This window comes from Diabrotica undecimpunctata, chromosome 8 (genome assembly GCF_040954645.1).
Source record: "Diabrotica undecimpunctata isolate CICGRU chromosome 8, icDiaUnde3, whole genome shotgun sequence".
Lineage (NCBI taxonomy): Eukaryota > Metazoa > Arthropoda > Insecta > Coleoptera > Chrysomelidae > Diabrotica > Diabrotica undecimpunctata.
This window is the reverse complement of record NC_092810.1, coordinates 135,055,121-135,079,344: the sequence shown is the minus strand read 5'-3', so window position 1 is coordinate 135,079,344 and position 24,224 is coordinate 135,055,121. Positions and strand designations below refer to the sequence as shown.

General features: G+C 32.3%; 1 protein-coding gene and 1 long non-coding RNA gene across 2 annotated transcripts in view; both read right to left on the bottom strand.

The window, feature by feature from the left end:
• rdgB (retinal degeneration B) overlaps positions 1 to 24,224 on the bottom strand; it is a 148,854-nt gene that overhangs the window by 110,300 nt on the left and 14,330 nt on the right.
• LOC140448603 (uncharacterized) lies at positions 19,848 to 20,433 on the bottom strand. Its single transcript, XR_011951743.1, has 3 exons — positions 20,315 to 20,433; positions 20,042 to 20,164; positions 19,848 to 19,978 (listed from the first exon to the last, which is right to left on the bottom strand). It is a non-coding gene; the product is annotated as an uncharacterized lncRNA (long non-coding RNA).

The following is a 24,224-nucleotide window of genomic DNA, read 5'->3' as shown; positions in this document are numbered from 1 at the left end:
AAATGGGCAACTCAGCCAAAAATAGGTCTTGGCAGTATCAAGATTAAGACTAACTTGATTCCGATACGCTGCTTTTTTATGCGTTTCTTGGTTGCATGTCTGCAGCGATCTTCCGTCGGAAGACCAACACAATTGTAGTTAATGTGACACCTTGTAATTGGCCGGCGAGAGTGACAATGTTCGCTGTGATTCGTCCACTCTGGCGACAGTTATCCAGTGTTTTTTGTTTCACAGAATTATCGGATTATTTAGCTTTGGGCGATTAATATCTATTGAATTTTTTGTTCTTTCATTAGGAAATATCCATTTTCTTTTTCCGTTTCTTGGCTGTTTGGCGATCGTATGATGTTTCAATATTAACTTCAAGATATAAGAAGTGAGTCTCTAGAAAGTTAAGAGTCTTTAAAATGTTGAAAAATCTTTTATTTATTTTTTATTTAATTAAATAATAACTGTCTTTCTACAGCAAAGACATTCAATATAGATAATTTCATGCTAATAAAATAAAGTGACTTATATAATTTAATTACAATATTAAGCTTAACCGAAACGGAATAAACAGTTTGCAATCTATTTTTTGTTATCGAATTAAAGGAATGTCTGGGACATTTTCGTGCGAAATTATCGAGACACTAAGTTTCAAAATGAGAGTTTAATTTGATATACAAGTTTGGTTAACCACTATCGTAGGTCTTGTCGCGTACAGGATGTTAAATGAGCAACTTGTATTAAAGTTATCGATTCCTGCGGGTTAGTTCCGTACGATATGAATTATTATTTAGATGGAAATGTCATGAACTGTACGGTTAAGATTAGTTGATATTTAATCGGTATGAGATCTAACGACAAAAATTCAAAAATAAAAAATAATAAGCACACTCTAATGCACATATTTATAATTTAAAAGTGGAGCATTTTTATGTTTTGAAATAACCTTTATAGAGAATAACAAAATAAAGACTGAAAAGCAATATACTTAAAGCATATACAGTGAGGGGCGAAATTATGGAATTAATTTATTTTTCGTGAATAGACGAGTTTAAAAACAAATCCCGAAATATAGACGAGAGAAATTAGCAAAAAAGCATTTTTCGTGACACTCTTAGATACAGGTATCTAACAACTGCTTTTGATGAATTTTGTGATAACGATTTGTAATAAACGAAATACGCAAAAGATTAATAGTCATTTTTTACTAATAAACAATAAAAGATCAATATAAACAATATAAGATGAAAAAGTAACACAATTTTACTGAAAACCCATTAAAAATCCTTTAAAATGAGAGTTTGTAAAGTTGTGTGTGTTTGCTGTTGGTTTCTTTTGACTGTGGACTTAATCCATTAGCCGAACTAAAATTACTCTTATAATTATATCTCTTATACTCATGATATTTATGAATATTTATAACCTATTTGATAATAATGATTTACAATAGTAACTATAGTAATACCTATTAAATTATATATATATATATATATATATATATATTTTTTTACCACAACGCTAGGGCATAAACCCGGTTCAACACCCCGGAGGTTTAGGCCCTCTTTGTGTGTTTTTTTTTAATATATACTTTTTTCATTTTTATTTCTTTTTTTTATTTTTTTTATTTATTCTTTTTTATATATTTTTTGAATTTTTATTCTTTTTTTATTTTTTTTATTTTTTTTTATTTCTTTATTTTTTTTTATTTAGCTATTTTTTTTCATACTTAAATTTTTACAATAAAATTTCACAATTTTAGTAGTTTTACTAATTTCTTGGTTCATTATTGCAAAAATTCCATGCTACCAATAATATGCCATGTTACCAATTCCAACGGTAACTTAGACATCTTAATTTTTAATAGTATATAATGTAACATATTTGTAAATTTATATCATTTAAAGGGTTTTCACCCATATATTTTAGTGGCTCATAGCATGTGCACTTTTTTACACTGATGATGGAATTTACATTCCGAAAACGTTCTGTATTTGTGATATAGCCCGTTTGGGTATTTTATTTATACCTTTTACTAAAAATTTTGAAATAATTTATTTTTCAATATATGCTAATAAGATTTTTTTTTCAGATATCCTACAATAAAGAACATAAGAAACGGCTTCGGCCACCAAAAAAAAATTATCAAAATACTAACAAAAACCGGCGCAAGCCAATAAAAAAAATTAACAAAACCAAAAAACCCGGGCACGTAGGACCCAAATCCTTGAGCACCAAGTCTCCGAACTGGGTGCAGCCCAAAGAGGAGATTTGAGGCCCAAGAAAGCAATTTTAGATTCGCGGACCAGTCACAAGAGGATAACAGGACTAAAACGCCTAACGATAGCCTGCATTTGAATCGGATAGGGTACCATGCTGGAGTTCTATTACCCAGGACTCCCACATGAAGAGCATTTGGCTGATGATGCGCGATAGGGGGAAAAGGGATGGTCTGGAGCATCGAAGCGTGGTGGAGTGATTCCCGTTTACGCACGAATTAATACACCTCGTTCCAATGAATTGTTACACCCGAGAGTAATTCTAAGGGGTGAATAAGTCTCACAGGCTGGATTCAATTAAATTGCTTACTGCTTGCTGTAATTTTAAGTTTATAAACATTTAAATTACTCAGTCGCATTAACATGTAGGACATTAATTTTTTTTTATTCGAAATGTTGTCATTTTTACACAAATTTAAAAAAAAATACAATGTCCTACGACACTTAATCCGAGTTAACCCATTTTTTCAAAAGTTCGCCGAGGCTTTGTTTATAATCATTAAGAAATTTAATGAAAGATAAGTTTTGACAAACAAAAATCAAAACTATTCCTATAAAAATTAGCCGTACCTGATGCACCAAAGATGTAGATGTTAAAAGTGAACCGATTGCACCATCTTGATTTTACTAGAGTCGAACCCGCTTATTAAAATAACGGTTATAGAAATATTCCGGTTTAAGGAATAGAAATTTGAGGTCCCGCAACGTTTCCATTTACTCCTTAATAAATTTGTCCGTTTATAGGAATAAGTTTTAATAAAATAATATCACTTAATAGAATATTTTTAAGATAAATGAGTAACTTTTGATGAACGATTTCCTAAAAATTTAAATAATGTCTGGTTAGGTAGGATCTGCCATGTAATAAATACTTTATTACTTTGTTATGAGCACTAATCCGACCCTTCTCCGACATATCCACAAGTCATAGAGTACTTTGTCACTTATTTAAAAACTTCTATTGCCCACCCATTTCGTTGCATGTTAATAAACTTTTAGAAACAGTAAATATAGAATTCACCCAGAAACCTACGTGTTTACAAGTGAATTATGGCATCGAATTCGAATTCGAAATTCGTCATTAGTTCTGTGACAGGACGGTACCGGTTCGGCGCCGGAACTGTGACGTGACTGATGTGTTTGAATTGACCTCAACAACTTGTTGGTTATACTCTTTTCACATAATTCTTAAATATTCTTCTCTGAAAACGTTTTTTGGAGTGGACTCGAAACGTCTAATATTAGTTAAAAATGTAATTTTCATTACAATTAATTGTGGTTTATTCCCATACAAACAGAATATTTATCATAGGATATATTTAAGATTATGGATTGCGGATGTCTATGAAAGTAAAGAAATATAACAATTTTGAAACATTTTATGTAACACTTTAATATGCTGTTTCAAACTTCACCTAAAAACCTAGATATATTAGGTTTTTATAGAAACTATTAAAATAAAAACAAACACGTTAATGACAAGATAAAAAGGAGTGATTTTGCCAAAGTCCATGAATAAATTTATCGTTAAACATTAAACATTCGTAATGGATTAAGATTGCTCAGTCTTTAGACTGTTATTAACTGTTGTTGTAGCATGCTGGAGGTTAGAGAATTATTATCATATACTTTTTGTGTGATTGTTGATTTCAATGTTAAGGTTATACATTAAATAGTCCATCTCTAAAAGCGGTACTTAGTGTTTCCTGTTGTACAGTGTCCTAAATTACTAGTAGTTAAGATGAAGGTGAAATTAATATAAATGTCGTTTGTAAGTTCTCGAAATCTTACCTTTTTTTCTTCACAAACAAATAAAAAGGAAGATAGTGGAGGCAAAGGAGAAGTGGCTTACATAAACATGTGAAGATAAAGGAGACAGAAAAAACACGGGGATGATAAACTTCTTTACAATAAAATAAAGGGACTGACTGAAAATATTAATAATAATAGAGAGTGTGACATACTAAAAAGTATGGATGATAGGGTATTGACAAAATTAGAAGAAATAAACGACGAATGGAAGACATATGCACAAAATCTATTCTCGGACAACAGAGAACAAGATATCAACAGACGTTCAAACAAACACTAACAATAATTTACCCATTCTAACATCAGAAATAAAATACGCATTGAAACACATAAAAACTGAAAAGGCACCTGGCCACGATAACATTCACAGTAAAATTGTAAAGTTTTTGGAAGCTCTAAGCTGCGTTAACGTGGGCTTAACCGGACAACGGCATTAGCGCTCGTATAAGAGCTTCCTAAGGGCCTGTACATATTAGGGCGTTAGACGCCCTAATAATATGTATAACACCGCGTTCCCACTCCCAGTAACAAGGAACAAATGGTATCGTTCACATGCAAGCGCGCGTTTAGAACCAACGTCGTCAAAACGGGGCGCTCGCAGAATATACTGCAAGCGCCACATTTGCAGCACGTTTATAGTTACTATAAAGAAGATGTATGTGATCGTACACATATTCACAATCAAGCGCGCTTTTGCCCTGTTGACGTCGCTGTACCGTGTTGAAAAGTGATCTATCTGGTGCAAAAGTGCAAAAGAGAAGATGTATTTGGGACATGGAATATGACGAATACAAGAGCAGAATTTTACCACTACACTATTACACAACGTAGACTTGGTTTTCTTCCAATTATCTTTATTTCCTTTTTTGCGTCGTCCCCTTGAAGAAAGTGAAACAGTCTCCTTATAATTTTCACTCATGATTAAATATTTAAGGCACAATAACTACTCCCAAATGCCACAACAGTTCCTCTTAAAAGAGAGGTTTAAAGAAGCTTGATTGTATAAAAAGTTAATATAAAAAATACATTAATGATACAAGGAGTTTTTCTTCGGGTGAAATCCCATCCATTACTGCATTTTCACATGGTGATAAGCATTCTTTTAATCAAGTTAACAGTTCATCAAAAGATGTTATACTCATTCGGAAATAGTTAAAAAACTTTGGAGGGTATTTTTTCAATTTGGGGTACAATCACATAAGAACCCATGGTCAATCATTAATTAAAGGGTGCATCCACCATCTTCTTTGTTGTCTTTGCGTTGCTCTGAATCTACGGTGTAAGAACCAACTACATGCTAACTCCTCCAACTCCATAACCGTATTGGCTGTTGACATTCTGGTAAACCGCGGCACTAAGCGCTGTCATGTGTACGATACCACTTTTTTCTAAGGTGCGCTCAACGCGGCATCTAACGCCCTCATGTGTACAGGCCCTTAGCGTCGGCCCAACCGGACAATGGCATTACCATGGAATAAATTATACGAACAACAATGTTGTTCTTTACTAAAAATGAAACAATTTTGACCAATAAAATGCTATATACACAGTATCATACTACATGACATGGAAGCCAGGACGCTGACAATTAGCTCGTTATGACGTCTGTAAAACGGGAGATGTAGATATTCTGCCTCATTCTAAAAACTCCATGGAATGACTATGTTAGAAATGAAGAAGTTTTAAGACCTACGAATAGAGATCCTAAACTTAAAATAAAATATTAAAAAAAACGGAAACATCTATTTTGGACATATATTCAGAAACGAGAAGACAGATATAAAATTTTTCAACTAATAAAGGAAGGCAAAATAGAAGACGGAAAAGAACAGCGGTAAATAGAGATGGTTGGAGAAGCCTGTTGAAGGAGGCCAAGGCCCGATTTGGGCTGTAGCGCCATTGGATGGGATGGGATGGAAATAGAAGACAAGCGTGGTTGTGGTTGTGGCAGATGACAAATAACCTGGCTGCGTAACATAAAGGATTTTACAGGACTAAACCGCCAAACATTAATAAGAAAAACAGAGGATAGAGACCAATTTGCGAAAGTCAATAGCCTGTATGCCAAATTTTATTAAAATAAAATAATTTATAATGGATTTCTATAACACTTAGTATAATATCTAGGAAGCAACCACAAATAATGTAATTAGAATTATTTTATTTGACGTTTCGATTTCTATCTGGAAAACAATTTTATTTTTGGTACATGACGGCCTGTGTTTTCTCAGGGTTCACGGATATTTTCCACTGCACACCATGACTCAAGTTCGTTGTGCGCTCTTTGTAGGTGTCTCAGGCTAGATCTAGGTTAATACTGCTAGCAGCTATCGCTGTTTCGTCTACGTACAGGCTTAGCATCGAACTGGGTTCAGATAGTGTGTCTGCCGTATATAAGGTGTATAGGTATGGCGACATCAACGCCTCCAGCACAGGGCTAGCCCTTCCGAACTCTGAACCTTCTGTCGGTTAGGTATGACGAGAGGAGACAGGTCATCGCCTCGCTATAACCATACTGGCTTATTTTATACAGCAGGTCTTCGTGCCATACTCTATTGAAAGCTTTACTGACATCTAGAAATGATGCTGCTATATATTTCTTTTCATTGAACATTTTCGTGACATATTTGGTTAGTCTCAGAACCTGAAGTTCACTTGAGTGTTCGGATCTAGATCCAAACTGTGCTTCCGGTATTGTTCCGATTGCTTCTGATTATATTTTCAGTCTAGTTAGTATGATCCGCTCTACGATTTTGCTTTAGCTGGTAATAAGCTTATTGGTCGATAGTTTTGTGGAAATGTGAAACTTTTGCCTGGTTTTAAAATAAAATAATTAAAACGTAAATTTCAAACAGAAAATAGCTTCAGAACCGATCACACTTATGCAGAATCGCATATTTCAACTTAGTTAACAATCTAATGTAATACGTTTATTGACATTCTTACTTTTTTTTCAAATACAACGCAGTAATTACTATATAAATTAGGTTTTTGCCTACGCTTTTGTGATTAACAGAAAAAGGAATAATAGTACATTCAATTAAATGAAACACAGTTTTTTATCAAAACCGATAAAGGATACCTATGTGGATATTGCTATTGACACAACAGATTTATATATACCTACAATATGATATACAATAACAATAGACTTAATGAACAGCAAAATCAATATAGATTCACATAGGAAAATAATACAGTACAAGAAAAAAACCTTAAATACATGTTAAGTATACAGTGCCGGAAAAAAAATCTTTACAAAGTGAATAAAACGCATAAATCAGGATTTATGCGTTTTATTCATAGAATTATTATTTTAATTATATAAATTAATAATTTGTCATATCACCCTTGTAGTCGAAGACAAGCTGCATTCTCTTGGACATGGATTGAGCAAGGTACAAGAAATATTCTCCTTTCATCGTCACTGACATCCTCTTCAACTCCTCTTTCAGCTGATTTATGTTGCTCGGTCGACTCTCTTGAACCTAATTTTTCGTAATATTCCAAGCGTTGTTAATGGGATTAAAAGCAGGCGAGTTACCCGGCCATTGCAATACGTTGATGTGATCATTCAAGAACTTTCTCACTGTCTTGACGCTGTGGGCAGGGGTAATATCTGCATAAACAAGTCACATTCGTGAATTTCCCAAAAGTTTAATGCATGTTGGTCTAGAACAATAACATAGTTGCAAGTTTGCCACTGTTCTGTCTTTATTTGTTTCCGCTAGTTTCAGCTATTGTTTTGGATGTAGGCTTATCATAGTATTTTTTTGTTATACCGCAAACCAACTCAAATGAGACTCAACTTCATTGGAATAATATAAATTAGAGCTACGTACTGTTTTCAGATGAGCCGCGTTTTTGTCTCTATGCGCCAGACGGACCTCGACGAGTATGCAGAAGACCCGGAGAAAGATATGCTGCGGCTTGTATTGATGATCGACTCCCATTTGGCGGTGGGTCGGTTATGATCTGGGAAGGAATTACTGCCTTCATACAAAATCGCTTACATATGGCTCACAGATATATTACAGACAATCTAAATGATCACGTTATGCCTTTCATAACTATTGAGGGAGAACATGGCATTTTCATGCAATATAATGCTAGACCCCATACTGCTAGATTGTCAGAATATTTTGACGAAGTGGGCGGTTTGATTGGTCACCCCTCAGTCCAGACATACATCCTATCGAACATGCCTGGGATGAGTTGGGCCGAAGTATCCGAAGGCATACACCCGCTCCAAAAACTGCCCAGGAGCTACAAGAGAGTTGTTATTGCAAAATTGGAATAACATCGATCAGAATGTGATCCGTAATTTAATTGAAAGTATGCCTCGTCGCCTACAAGCTGTTATTAATGCAAAAGGGCAAAATACACACTATTGATTTTTTTCCAATAATATTTATTTTTAATCAGTTTTTTGTCAGTTTCTTAACAATAAGTCGCACTTTGTTTTAACTGTAAACTTGTTACTTGTTATTAATAAACCAAAATATTGCTATTAATTTAATATTGATGGGTAAAGTTCTTCTCATTCTTCTTTTTGTGTAGACATGACTCTGTCTGTTTTTTAATGTGCCTCCAGTAAGTTGTCGTTCCATCGTTTACGTGGTCTTCCTACTGATCGTCTTAGTATGGGGGAACCGTCTCTTGCCGTCTTTACTACTCTATTTGATATTGTTCTGAAGCTATTTTATATTACTTTATTACTCTATTTGATATTGTTCTGATGCTATTATATATTACCCAAATCTGTCTTCGGCCTAAATTTTTTGTTCACCAGTGTATGAACTCTTCGACCGCTTCGAAGTTTTGGTTTTATTTTGAATTATATGTAATACTTCTCGTTCTGCTGCGCCGCTGCTAATAGCTCGACTAGTATTTCAGTGGTTCTCGTCCTGGTTCTTCTTATTACGAGTATGTTCATGTTCACGTCGTTAGCATATGCTAGGATTTGGACTGATCTATTAAATATAGTTCTCCGTTATCTAAATTTATATTTACACAATGAAATTATCGATCGAGTTAGCAAATACAAATATTTAGGCACTTTTATAAATGAAGACAACGATAGCTCAGCAGAAATCAAAATAAGAATAGAAAAAGCCAGATCCATATTCACTAAAATGAAGAGAGTATTCTGCGGAAGAGATTTGAGCCTTGAAATGAAACTTCGCCTGATGAGATGTTACGTACTTTCTGTGCTGTTCTACGGAATGGAGTCATGGATGTTGAAAAAGATTGATACCAAAAAATTAGAGGCATTTGAACTGTGGATGTATCGCAGAATCCTGAGAATATCATGGACCGAGAGAGTCACAAATGTCGAGGTCTTGAGAAGAATGAATAAAGAAAAGGAAGTCATATTTACGATCAAAAAACGAAAACTACAATACTTGGGACACATTACGAGAGGCGAAAGATATGAACTGCTTCGAATAATTATGCAAGGGAAAATAGCAGGAAAAAGGTCCATAGGAAGAAGACGAAACTCCTGGCTAAAGAATCTACGGGAATGGTATAGCTGTAGCAGCAACGAATTGTTTCGGTCAGCAGTTTCGAAAATACGTATAGCCCTGATGATCGCCAACCTTCGGAACGAAGATGGCACTTGAAGAAGAAGAAGTTATCTAAATTAGCGTTTTGTTTAACTTCAACTCTGCAGCTAAATCTATGATTTCTTGAGAACCATTTCCAATATATGTACTCATTACCACAAAAAAATTATCATTTTAATTATCAAATTATTTGTTAGTAAACATAAAAATCATTATGAAACGTGTGTGAAAATTCAGTGCTATTTTAAAAGATCTAACAAATTTTTTTATACGCACTTCGTTCTATAAAGATCAAAATACGCACATTAGCTAATAAGTTTAACATATTTAAATAATGATGCAGGTATAATAAAAAAATTTGACATTTGCGTCACTCGTGTGGGAATTGACGCTTTGAACGAAAATGTGTACCACCAGTGGTTTTAATTATAATATCTTTTATATATAACTAATATTAATTTTAGTCTACTCTGTCTATTTAAAGAATCATAAACATCCATCTGCGAATATACTTTTCTTTGTCTGTTTCGGTCTACCTAAGGCAATCTGATTCTTGGCCAGAACGTGTTTGAGGTTATCTATGCATTTAAGTTGCCTCTTCCCCTCTTGCCTTTGTAAAATTTCATTATTGTGGCAAACTTAATAGAAGCGTTCGAAATGTGGTGTTACAGAAGAATATTAAATATTCAGTGGGTTCAAAGGATTACCAATGCTGAGGTACTATGACGTCTAAATAAGGAGCTAGAAATTATGAACAGCATAAAAAGAAGAAAACTAGAGTATTTGGGTCACATAACCAGAGCAGAAAAATATGAGCTGCTGAGAATTATTATGCAAGGAAGGATCCAAGGAAGAAGAAGCATAGGAAGAAGACGCATCTCCTGGCTGAGGAACCTTAGAGAATGGTTGAACTGTAGTTCACTACAACTTTTCAGAGCAGCAGCCAACAAAGTGAACATAGCCGTTATGATATCCAACCTCCGATAGGAGATGGAACTTTAAGAAGAAGAAGGCAAACTTACATCGATGTGCATAGTTTAGTGGGCTTGTATTTGAAGCCACATGATAAACATAATAATGTTATAAACACGTGAAAAATCCAAAATGAATTCCTTAACTTTTTTTATTTGTTTCTTGTTACACCCTTTTCATCTGCGCCCATATTAACTCAATTTAGTTCAGTTCATAGCGATAAGGAGGTATATTTTGCCATTTTATGCTTATGTTTTTATGATACTGTTTATTCAAATTGCACAGGGTGAGTAATTCAACATTTAGTAACAAGAAAAAAAAAGAGATATTCTATTAAATAAATTAAGGAAACTGTTGAATATATGTTTGCAGCAAAGAAAGGTGCCCAAAGAATGGAACTATGCTATAACCATCCTTTTGCATAAAAAAGGAGATAGAACAGACCTAGAACATTATAGACCTATTAGCCAGTTGAACCACATATACAAGTTCTTCAGTAGTGATTGTGTGACATCAAGATTGGAAAAAAAATTTCTCCAATCCTAGTGTACAAATTGCTCCAATGGAGCAATTTGTACACTATTGTAGGGTTCAGTATCTTCCACAAAAGCACAAATATCAATATCAATATCCCTGTTTTTATGCTCCTCATCGACAGGTCTAACACGTGGTTCATTACCTTCATGAATAGGCGTTTTATTAATTATTTGTTTATTTGAAATTTTTAATGTCAATGTGACAATTACGACAATTCGTACCTACTGTGAACGTGCTGTGAACTGAATATAGAGGTGGAAACGTGTAACAGCGATTGCCATTGTGTTGTATGGTTAATAAAACAATGTCGTGATCTGTATATGGCATCTAAGATATTTGCCAAAACATGATATGTTAGTAAAATCCATTTTTATAAAAAAAATTTCCAAAATTAATGTACACTATCAGTTTAAGCAGCATTTTGTTTATTTATATACGGAATTTCATAAACATCTAAGAAAATATGAAGGAGTAAAAAATAAAATCAAATTGCCATAAAGTTATAAATTTTTAATTTCGCTCTACTGAAAACTTGTTCTATTTGACATATCAAATTTTGGCAAATAACCACGATTCACCCAAGTGAGGGTCTTTTAGAACTATTACTACTAATACTACTGTTTAACTACTTAGATTTAACGTTTTTTAGAGTTTTATTTATACACTTGTATATTACATGAGTACTATTATTTCAAATGCAAATGAAAATTAACTTTTCTAGTTGTTTTTTTAGCGATGTCCGTGACTTTATCTGTTTAACGTTAAAATGTTTGTTGCAATAAGAGATTTCAATTTAATTGTTTGATAGTCGAGGTCATAAAAGTATTAACATATTATTTAATACCTGTTTTTTAATTATTTGATCATTTTAAAGCATCGCTATAGAGGTTTATAAATAAAACTTCTAAAATCTACAAACAATACTTGTTTGATGTTAATGACAATCGACAACGACAAATAAACGAAACAAGAGAAATGCACAATGAGAATATACAAGACAAACTGAAAAAAAAAAACAGCATTTACAGAACTAAAAGACAAAACTGGAACAAGAGTATTTTATACAACTAAAAGACATGGATGAAACCGATCTAAGGGTGGAAGTAGATTTAAGAAATGATTTAATAAGAATAAAAATACTATACATAAAAGACTTATCATACAAAACGTGATTTTGCCCGTCGCATAACCCGACGGATTATCCAATCAATTGCCATCTACAGTCACTCATTAAAATTGTTCTGAAGCTATTTTCTTGTGGCATTTTAAATTAATTACTATTTAAATGGGAATAAGCCACAATTAAAGGTTAAAATACGTTTATTGACGTTTCAATTTCCACTTCGGAAATCGTTCTTAAAATACAAACATTGTATTTTGTTTGTATTTTGAGAACGATTTCCGAAGTGGAAATTGAAACGTCAATAATCGTAAGTAATTAATTCACTCCTTAAAATTTTAATTATATTATATATTACATATATATACTATATATCCAGTGGCTCATAGCTTAAACGATGTAGTCGATACTCAATAAAACTAGCTTCTGTCAGTGGCTCAATATTTATTAGAAAAAAATTACATACTGAAATTAAATTACTATAAGTCTTCTACAATAGCATAAGCTAGTTTTTGGTTTTTAAATATACCATACTTAAATAACAATAAATATTTAATTATTTTATGTATGATTTTGATTTCACAGCTAAAATGATACAAATAAAACGAAGCATTACACAACTTAACAATTTGAAATTTGCAAAGAAGGCGTAGCATTAAATTCATATTGCAGTTATTTTTATATCTAATTTGACATTTCAAAGTATTTAATCGGCGAATAACAAAACTATTTAACAATAGGTCGGCGAACTACGATTAGTGAAAGAAATTTAGTTATTACTTACATAGAAAGGGATATAGCCAATGAGATATTACGAAAGAATAATGTACATGGTCGAACTGCTAGAAATAAACATACTGTGTAGTGCCTTTTTGGTAGTCGATTTGTTTGCTTTTTTTATCTTAAATATATTTTGTATATTCTCCGCTTTCATTTAAAGCATCACACGGTCCAATAGGACCAATAACAACGGAGATATGATATAATGCCCTTTTTTCACTGCCGCTATGTGTGTTTTTTCTTTCTCAACATATTCGTTGCTACCCACTCTCCTTTCCAATGATATATCATACGTCACGATCCGACTAACTATTCTAACCCCACCACAAAAAACGCTCAAAAGATATTTTGCTTAAAAAAAATCGTATAATACAATAATTAGTACATAACAAATAACCTACTGATAAAGTAGTAAAATTTCCGAGTAAAGGATATTTGAATAATCAATTTGTAGAATGACTTGACAATAAATCAACTTTATCGTTTTAAGAACAAAATATGATTGACACATAGGTTGAAATATCAGTTGGTATAGTATTATTCATGTAAAAATGCGTGCACGTCTTTTAAGATTTACGACGTCAGAACCCCACAGCGTTGCCAAAACATCAGAATAGTTAGTAAGTGAGGAATTTTTAAAATTTCAACTATTTGTCAAACTATTATATAACAATAAATACACTAAATTATATATTCTAAATTTTAAACTTACCTCTATTTAGAGCATTAATAGTAAAAACGTCCCGCCATTATTTCTTGTTCAAAATAATCTATCTTATATGAAAGCTTATCAGCTTTCTACAGACTATTTAGTTGTTTTGGCATAGCACAATCACAATACACAATAATAATTAGTTTTTAAAGCTATTAATCTAAATTTAATATGTATTTATAAATACAATTTATTAATATATAATATATTATTATCAAATTGTGTAAGAAATCAAAACATAAACAAAATTCTTACTCTAAAAAAGCGGCAACACTTTAAACAATTTTGCCACACGCTGAACTGTCAAAAAATTTGAAGTATTCCCATATCAGTTGCGTACAATTGTCTAATATATTTAATTAAAATTATTATTATGTGGAATATTAGACTTATTTCATAAAATTTATATTAGGTATTAATAATAACAAATGTTTTTGGTTATTTAATCAATATAATTCTAAAATTCCCAATATAATGATGATTACATTTTTCTGATTATTATACCATGTTGACGCCTATGAAAGATCGAGCAGTTCCGTATGGGTTTCGTATTATTAGCTGTGTTAGGAAAATTTGAACTCTAAGGTTGACGTTCTGGAAATTTTAACACTTTTGTCACTTTATATAAATTGTGACGTGGACGCATTTTTATATGAAAAATACTATAGTTCAGATTTCTTTCCAGGTAGCTTTCTTTAAATCTAAACTAACATAAAGCTTTAAATTATTTTGCTCATTAAATCTTTCCTTAAAATTACAATAACCACTATTATTGATTATTATATTAATATGTAATTCTGTGACTGAGGTGAGTAAGCATATAGGTCAAATTTTCTCCGAATTCTGTTTTTTTGATAAAAATGTGTAGGTGATTTGTAATTCTATCATCGGCTCTAAGCACTAATGTTATCTACAAGTTGCCTTGTTCAGATTGCCAGAGTTGTTATGTCGGTCAAATTTCACAATCGCTCAAATAGAGAATAACACAACACAAAAGTGACTATACAAAAAAAAAAATACGTGTGCAGCAGTTGACCATCACTTAAAATCTGGGCACCATTTTGACTACCCAAATGTCAGGGTTTTAAGACAAAAAAAATAATAACAAAAAAATGTTGTTTTTGAAAATGTGTCAGATCAATAAAGAAAAAGAGTCAATAAATTACAAGGCAGACACGGGACAGTTAAGGAATATTTACTGTAATATTCTAAATAATTTAAATTATTTTAGTGTATAAACAATGTACAGCTCGCAAGGCCAGCCTAATGAAACAACAAAGGACAACATCAAAAGAAAAATAAAAATCGTGGGATCAGAAGTACTACCAAATATAAAGGGATTCGAAATAGAAAGTGCTTTAAAAGAGCTAAAAAATAATAAAGCTCCAGGACACGACGGTATAATTGCCGAGCTCTTGAAAACAAGCAAGACATTAACAATCCCTGTACTAACAGAGCTATTTAATAGATGTCTCCATAATAGCAAGATCCCTAAAGACTGGAATGAGAGTCTAGTAATACTCTTACACAAAAAAGGGGACAAATGTGATCCTCAGAATTATAGATCTATATCGTTGCTCAGTCAAGTATACAAACTATTTATGAGAATTATTACCAACCGGTTAACCTACAAAATGGACAATTAGCAACCGGTTGAACAGGCTGGCTTCCGCAAAGGATATAGTACATCAGACCATCTGCTGACAATGAGAACATTGAGAGAGAAGGCAAATGAATACCAACTACCCGTATTTCTTGCCTTCTACGACTATGAAAAGGCGTTTGATAGTATCGAGATGTGGGCCATAGAACAAGCTATTAATAATTGTAGAATAGATTCGAGATATAGGCAACTAATACATAATATATATGAAAATGCCACTATGATAGTACAACTAGACGAAAATACAAATCCCATCCCCATTAAGAGAGGAGTGAGACAAGGAGACGAAATATCGCCAAAGCTTTTCAACCTAGCCCTAGAAGACGTCTTCAAAACTACAAATTGGTCAACCTATGGCATTAACGATAATAGCAACAAGTTAAACCACCTCAGATTCGCTGACGACCTAGTGATTATAGCGAGCACATTCGAGGAACTGCAAATTATGATGGAGCAACTAGCAGCCAGATCCCAATACGTCGGCCTAAAAATGAATATGAAAAAAAAAATAATGACAAACACAGATGACCCCAGACGTATAACTATAAATGGCAGTGAGATAGAACAAATCCAGGAATATATCTACCTAGGCCAAATCCTGAGACTTGACAAAGAAAACCAAAGTGCGGAAATTACTAGAAGAGCAAGACTAGCATGGGCAGGATTTGGAAAACTTAGTTGGATACTTAAAAACCGCAAAATACCCCAATACTTGAGGAGCAAAGTGTTCAACCAATGCATCCTTCCTATAATGACATATGGATGTCAAACCTGGATCCTAACCAAGGCACACATGAATAAACTAGCCTCAACAGAAAGAACAATGGAAAGAGCAATGTTAGGCATACGACTGTCAGATAAATAGAGGAACGACTGGATAAGATCCAAAACAAAAGTCGAGGACATAGCAACAAAAATTGCCAAACTTAAATGGAGCTTCGCGGGCCACACTGCTAGACAAAAAGACCAACGTTGGAATACTACAATACAACATTGGAGACCTTACGAAAGTAAACGACCAAGAGGAAGACCACAGATGAGATGGGTTGATGACATTAAAAGAATAGCCGGAACAAATTGGAAATATGTTGCTCAGGATAGAGACCGATGGAAGGAGTTGGGAGAGGCCTATGTCCAAACATGGACGACAGAAGGCTAAGAAGAAGAAGAAGTATAAGCAATAAAACATTTTGTCCATACTTATATTTTTAACTGTATAGTACTGACTATTTCTATTGTTTGTTAAATATGTATTTGTGTTTTTTATGTTTGCTTTTTGTGTTTTTTAATCACTGATTATAATATACACTTAAGTGATATTATCTGTCAGTACTGTTTTGAACATGGAACTGTTTAAAAATACTCTTAATTCTTTAAGTTTAATAATTTATAATATTTTTCTTTTTATTAATTTTATTTTAAATTATATCGTAGTTTCTCCCGATAAAGCTAACAATTAGCGAAATATAGTGACATAAAGAAAAAAAGGAGTTTTATTTACAAATATACAACAAACTGCATACCTGCTAATCCACTACAAAATTATTTATTTATATATATATATATATATATATATATATATATATATATATATATATATATAAATAATTATGATTAATAGGAAATATTCATAATCAACAACAATACTATTAGAAACATAATAAAAATCTAATAAAACCACAAAGAAAGTAAACACAGAATGTAGGTTGGTTCATCCAGCAGGTAAGGAAACAAACAAGATCCAGGAAGGCGTGGAGTATGAAAAATAACAAATGAAAAATATTGTTTACGTATGTGTATTAAAATAAATTGTAATATAGAGGCATAAGATGTAAATATGTGTAAGATGTAATACATTTTTTTATTTATCATTTGAATACTTTAAACATGCATGTATCCCTTGCAATACATGATACAGGCAATATTTGTGTGTTAAATATAGAAAGTATGTGTGAAAATGTTTATACTGTTATATCAAATCAAGAAATAAGTCTTATCAAAAGCTAATGATGATGCAGCTACAACATTTATCTAATTTTTCTCACTTTAGATATTTACATCCGCCAAACGGATAGAAAACTCGTTGTCAGTAGTTAAGATGGTACACAATGTGTCTTTTCTCAAAATTTCACTGATGTAAATCATCCATAACACATTAAAAAAAGTCTGGTCAAGGTTGTGCATCCAAGTCCAAGTGTACGCAACAAAACTAGCAGCGAGCTGCTGGATTCACCCGTACGGACACGACGTCGTCGACGTTCAGCGTCGCTGGTCGGATCTGATGTGGGTTATTCGGAAAATACGAAAAGTCCGCGAGAAAGCTCCGACAGCCGAAGTTCTATTGATCGAGAACGCGTACTACGGTGTAGAAAATTATTCAAAAGCTCGGGATATTATGCGATAACCTGTGAAACCTCCTTTATGTCGGCACTTGCCAGTAATTGACTGTAATTTGAAGGTTCTCACGTATATGATAGAGTGTAACAGGTATATCAATACAATATTTGCATATGCCAGTAAATTGAGTTATTGTTTCGCAGGTGCGCTACAAGGATGTGTTCTCGAACCGTATTCGATAAGAGCAAATACATATTTGTTGGGTACGTGAACCGTTTAAGAGAACCACTTTTAATTTTTAACTCAAATAAAGAGATACACTCAACAAGTGTGCCCGCAACTAGTCGTTGTGTGACCGAAAAGCTAATTTTTTAACAGTTATTACGGAATTTTAGCATAAATTGGTAGTCGGTATGAAGTTTATGAGAAAAATAGTATTTTATGGCATCTAAGACGTATGGTGTTTGCCCATTTTTGTAGTTTTTTAAAAAAAAACTCCTTAGCGATTTATAGTCGGTTTTCTGCTGATCTCCTTTCTTTTTATATGCATGAATTTGGTTAACATTTTGACAGTACGTAGTAAATAGCTCAAAGATCAAAATATACCTTATGCCAATATGTGCTTTGAGAGTGGTTACTACCCCAACTGGAGGGTGGAACAAGTTAAAAAAAACTACGGTAGTCGCAAGAATAGTGAATTTTAGACAAAAAATGTTCTTTAGAGCTTTTTAGAAAAGTCAATATTTTTTGAGTTATTCGTGACTAAGAGTTCACAAATTACACCCCAAAAAAGCATGCTTTTAAAGGGGTTTTCGCGAATAACTCTAAAAATTTAGATTTTATCGAGAAAACTCTATCGAGATATAAAATAAAGGTTATAAAACAATAAGATTCGTTTTTTATTTACGGTAAACTTAATATTATCAAAGTTATGACTGTTCGAACGTAGACTTTTAGTGATTGTATACAAAAAACCAAACCTATGTTGAATAACCAGGAAACAGTAAGCTTCGTGGAAAGCTTATCAAAACTTTTTTAACACATTACCTGCCACGTCACCCAAAATTGATTGACAGACATTTTTTGTTGTATGCCATGTCGCTTATACAGTGTGTCCGTAAAGTTTGGAATAAATTCGATATTTCCTAAATGAAAAGACTTTTAAAAAAATCAAAAACACGTCGATTTTCAAATATAATGTTCTACATTTTAAAATAAAATTTCATTATACAAAGTGATACACATTACAGCGATGGCGTCAGCGGCTCTTTTTTTAAATGTAACGCCCTATATTTTAGGACATTTTTAGATCGATAAAAATGAGCTGATTCCAAAAAGTTATAATACTGGGGGTCTAACGGATATAATTTGAAAGATATGCGCTTAGAAAATTAATTTTTATTGATTTATAATATTAATAAATTATAAATACATCATAATAAATAAATTAAACAATTTTGGGTCAAATTTGATGTTATTTGTTGTCAGCCAGGTAACAATTTCATTTTTTTTAAGCAGTGGTAGGTTGCTTTTTTAAAAGAACACTATGATATAGAGCATTATCCATTATAATCAACGATGGTATTTCTAAATTGGGAATTACTTGTGTCCTTATCCACTTAGTAAAAATGTCGTTGTTCATTTCTCCATGGTAATCAATATGTTTAGACTTGGAACAAAACAATAAACTTGCTTCAGAAACAAATCCTTTAGAAGAACCAGCGTGAACAGCGGTTTACGTACACTTTTGCTACTAGTGTCTTGCCAGGAAGTTGTTTTATTTCCTTTTGAATAAATCCATGATTCATCCAAAAAAACAAGTTCTCTTGGATGCACACTTTCCAGGTTTTCAATCAAATTACGAACTAATTTTCCTATAATTCACATTTAAAACTTTGTAGACTAACATGCTTTTCTAAAAAAAAAACTAGTAATAATAGTGAAACTTTCAAACTTTATTTTAGAAACATCTATTGGCTGGGGTATAAACCAGATCGTTTTTATTTTGTACAATATCAACTTATACTTACTTTGTAGGTACATATTGTATAAAGTGTTTCGTATTGCCATTTTAGGTCCTTCAGGCAGATCAGTTGTCCTGCTTTTACGACAACGTCTACTTTTGCCTGGACTTGAAAGGACAGAATTGCTTTCTTTTCGTTTTTTAATTGTACATACTGTACGCCGTGATATTTTCAAGGCAGCAGCTACCCTCTTAAATTAAAAACAATTTCATGATAGGTAAATTATTAAACAACATACAATTCATTACAATACCTCTTGAACACAAGCCAAAGGTGCCAATAAGGGTACTCCGTTCCTTTTTTCCAACTCAAAATATTCATACAAATTCAGCACGAGTTGCTGGGATTGAGAATTTAATGTATTTCCAGGCATATTCTAAAAATAAAAAACTTGAAAAAATATTCTGTTTGATATTTGTTTGATATAATAATGTTTTTTATTTTTCAGATTCAAGATATTAGCCTTTTTCAGATATTAGCCAGATTCAAAAAGTTAAGAAAATTTAACTGCAAAGTTTATACTTACATCAAGGAATCCAACACTAAGTGAACACTTAGTCGTTATAACAACTCTTTTTGAAAAAATTTATAAACTCAAGGCACGAAAATGCAATGGAAAATTAAACAATATGAATATAATTTTTGTAAACATCACAACGCTGTGAAGTTGACAATAAGCAGGTTCAATGATGAGAATTTATCACAGACCATGATACTATCTGTTGTTATATTACTGTCTTTGTCTGATGTATTATTAAATTTTGGACAAGCGGCTTAATTTCAACATTTTATATTCTGTGAGTAGAAATGAGACAAAATTTAAAAATAGTTCGTGAATAATTTCATACATGTGCAAAGATACAGCGAACGAACTGTATAAACGACGACATACTTGATTATAATTATTATTAAAACTTACAAATTAGGAAATTTTTAAATATTTCAAAAATAAAAAGACATCGATATAGAAAATTCCAATATGGTTTAAACGCTAAGTAAATTTGCCATAGGCCCGACTAGTAAAATATAGGGTGTTAATTTTAAAATAAATACGTTATTACAGATTGAATGTGTTTATACAACAATCTATTAATTTGTCCACACTTTTTATAATAAATATCTATTTAAATGAGACAAACTTAGTATTTCCTTAAAGACCAAAAACAAATGTGTCCCTAATTCTTAGATTCGTAGACATTTAATTTGTACTAAAACCTTAAATTATTGAAAAAATCAAAATTAATCAAAACACGCTATATTTAGGTATAGGCCTTATAAAAGTATAGTTGTTGATTTGGCAAAAAAGACTGAATCCACCGATCGTCAACTATCAGATGACGCTACCAATTGTCAGGTCAGAAGTCCCTATTGCAAGACCCTTTAGAAGTATCGAAGTCAAAAACTCACGTCGCATTATATTAATTAATTCTATTGATTTCGATTTTTTTTTACATTTTTTTTTATTTGAATATTTCGTTTCCTCACTTTCTTATTGAAATTATTGAGTAATTCAACTTATAGGATTTACTATAATTTACATTAGTTTTTTCCCTAACTTAAGTTTTACCATTGTTTAAAGAGCTAGTACATTCATTTTGTCCTGTTTACTTTAAAAACCGATATAACACAGAACAACAGTTTTCGAAAAATCTCTTAATTTACTATCTTGTTCAACAAATCACTATTTTCTTATTTACCTAAGTAGAATATTAATCACCACGATATTTATTGATACACTTCCATTCTATTAACAAACTGACAAATTTTGTAATTCGTACAACTTAATCAAAAGCTTTCTTATTCTTATAAAAAAATAACCTCATTTCATAGATCACTCGAATTTTAAAATAGATCTCAAGTAAAACGTATTTTAAATAACGACTAAATACATTCATCGTAAATTACTTTTAATGCTCACTAAATTAATAAAGATATTGCATTTTATGTAGTTCTAAAAACTTTGTTTACGTTTATGCAATTCTGGGAAAACGCCAATCTACAAAATGTAGGAAAACGAGAAACCATCCAAGCCGCATTGTTTTCAAAAGCAAATATTTGGAAGCCGTTTAATAAGAGTCGAAGTCAACAGTAATGCTACTTCAGAATTGAGTAGGAAAATAATATAGAAATACACAACGATCCGATATGAAAAAATTAAAACAAAAAAGGCGTTGGAAATTTCCAAGTTATAGAACTGAAAAATAATTTAATTGTTTAAAAATTTGTTGAATTGTTGAACTGGAGTTCAAAACATTTCTAATTGCATTTGATTGCATTGCAAGTGATTATTTTTTTAAATGATGTATAAACTAGACAATAGTTTATTGATGAATAATAATAATTATATAATTATCCACAGATATAATTTTTTTAAGTACATCTTGTTTCCAATGCAGTGACAAGCAGTTCCATGAAATACACTGGCCGGAAAAAAAAGTGGCTACCCTATAAATTTCCGAAAATAAAAATTGGAAGTTTCATGCACTGTTTCATATTGTATACAATATGAAAGTGCTAGTCAAAAGTCCGTTCCCCCCTCTTATCTTTTTAACCGTTATTGTTATAACAGTGAAATTTGGAGGGAGGTAATAAACAGACGTAAGCTAGTCAACTAGTCATAGCAGGTGAGTAATAGTGACAGATGATAAATACTAAAATTGTAGCTTCTCATTTAATTAACAAATATTTAACAACCAGTTCTTATAGTAAGTGTTCAAAATGTGCTCCATCTACTTCCTGGAAGTAATGCATCTTATTTCTAAACTCTTGCCGTACTCGTTCAAATGTGTCGGGGGAAATTGTCCTACATTCTTCAACAATTCGTTGTTTCAAAATGTCAGTATTGTCGGGTGCTGTAGCGTAAACTTTAGATTTCAAGTATCCCCACAGAAAAAAATCTAATGGTGTGAGGTCCGGTGACCGAGCTGGCCATTCTATCGTACCTCGTCGTCCAATCCATCAACCACGATATTCCTCATCTAGGTAACTTCTTACTGCACCATAATGGTGTACAGGAGCACCATCTTGTTGAAACGTTATTTCCAAGTTCCCGAATTCATCTGGATTATCCTCCAGAATTTCAAGTATTAACGGTTCAATTGCATTTTGTAACATATCCAGATACACTTCACCGGTTAAGTGAGTATTGAGAAAAACAGGCACAACTATGTGGATTCTCAAAATACCTGCCCAAACATTTATTTTTTTTTTTTGAAATTGAGTATGAGTTTCACGAGAGACGTGAGGATTTGTGTCACTCCAATACCTTTGTGTGTATTAACATTTCCATTGAGAGAAAAAGTACTTTCGTCAGTAAGACAAATTGTTTTTATGTAATCGGGCTGGTTAATTTTATTGGACATATTTTCACAGAATTCTAGTCTTCGGTCAGGGTCATCATCTGAAAGTTGGTGCACAATTTTTAATTTGTATGGATGAAATTTATTTTCAGCCAACACTCGGTGTACTGTCTTTTAACTGATTCCATAGATAGATGCAACTTGGGCTGTAGAAGAAGTAGGGTTCACTACCATTTCTGAAATTATGTCAATTTTTTTGTCATCACTAATTGTTGGTCGACCAGATCGTTTGACATCGTGACCACCACCTGTTTGTTTAAACTTCCGAAGAAGCTTCCTAAAATAAGCTCTCAATGTAGGGCGATCGAGGTACCTCTCATTAAAAAGACGTTCCGCTGCATGGAAATTGTTTCCACATTCGCCAATTATAAACACTGCTGCTACATTGTCGGCTACAGTAGGTACCATTCTGCCTTTGTACAAATTTAAAGGTCTCGTTAAATAATAATTAAACTAAATATTAACTAAGAACAACTAACTAAGAACAAGTTGACTAAACTAAACAGAAACAGAAACTAAATATTCAGGTATAAACGCTTTTGCAAACTAAAAACAACTAGAGAATTGACAACCCTAAACTTTTTTGACAAATAACCAAAGGCAGACGTTAGTTTTTTTATTAATTAATGCCAAACTAGAATTTTAGTATTTATTTAATTTATTCGTCAAAATCATCTTAAATCCAAACAAAATTAATATGATTGAATAGGTATATTAAAATAATTGTAGTTTCGCATTTAATTAATAAATATTTTATCGTTCGCCTCTGTTTAATTGTCAAAAAAGTTGACGTTGACGTAAAAACAATTAGAGAATTGAAAAATGTCAAATTATTGACAAGTAACCAGAGGCGGAGGTTTTAATATTTATTAATTAAATGCGAAACTACAATTTTAGTGAATTGAATTTATTCATCCAAATGAGTTTAAAATTAATGAAATTAGTATGATTGAATAGGTATTTTCAATACCTTTCAAACGAGGTATCACTTGCCATAAGGTCCCATTTAGAATTATCTGTCACAGTGGCGCTGTAACGTCATCTGTCACTTGTTATGACTAGTTAAGAAGCCTAAGT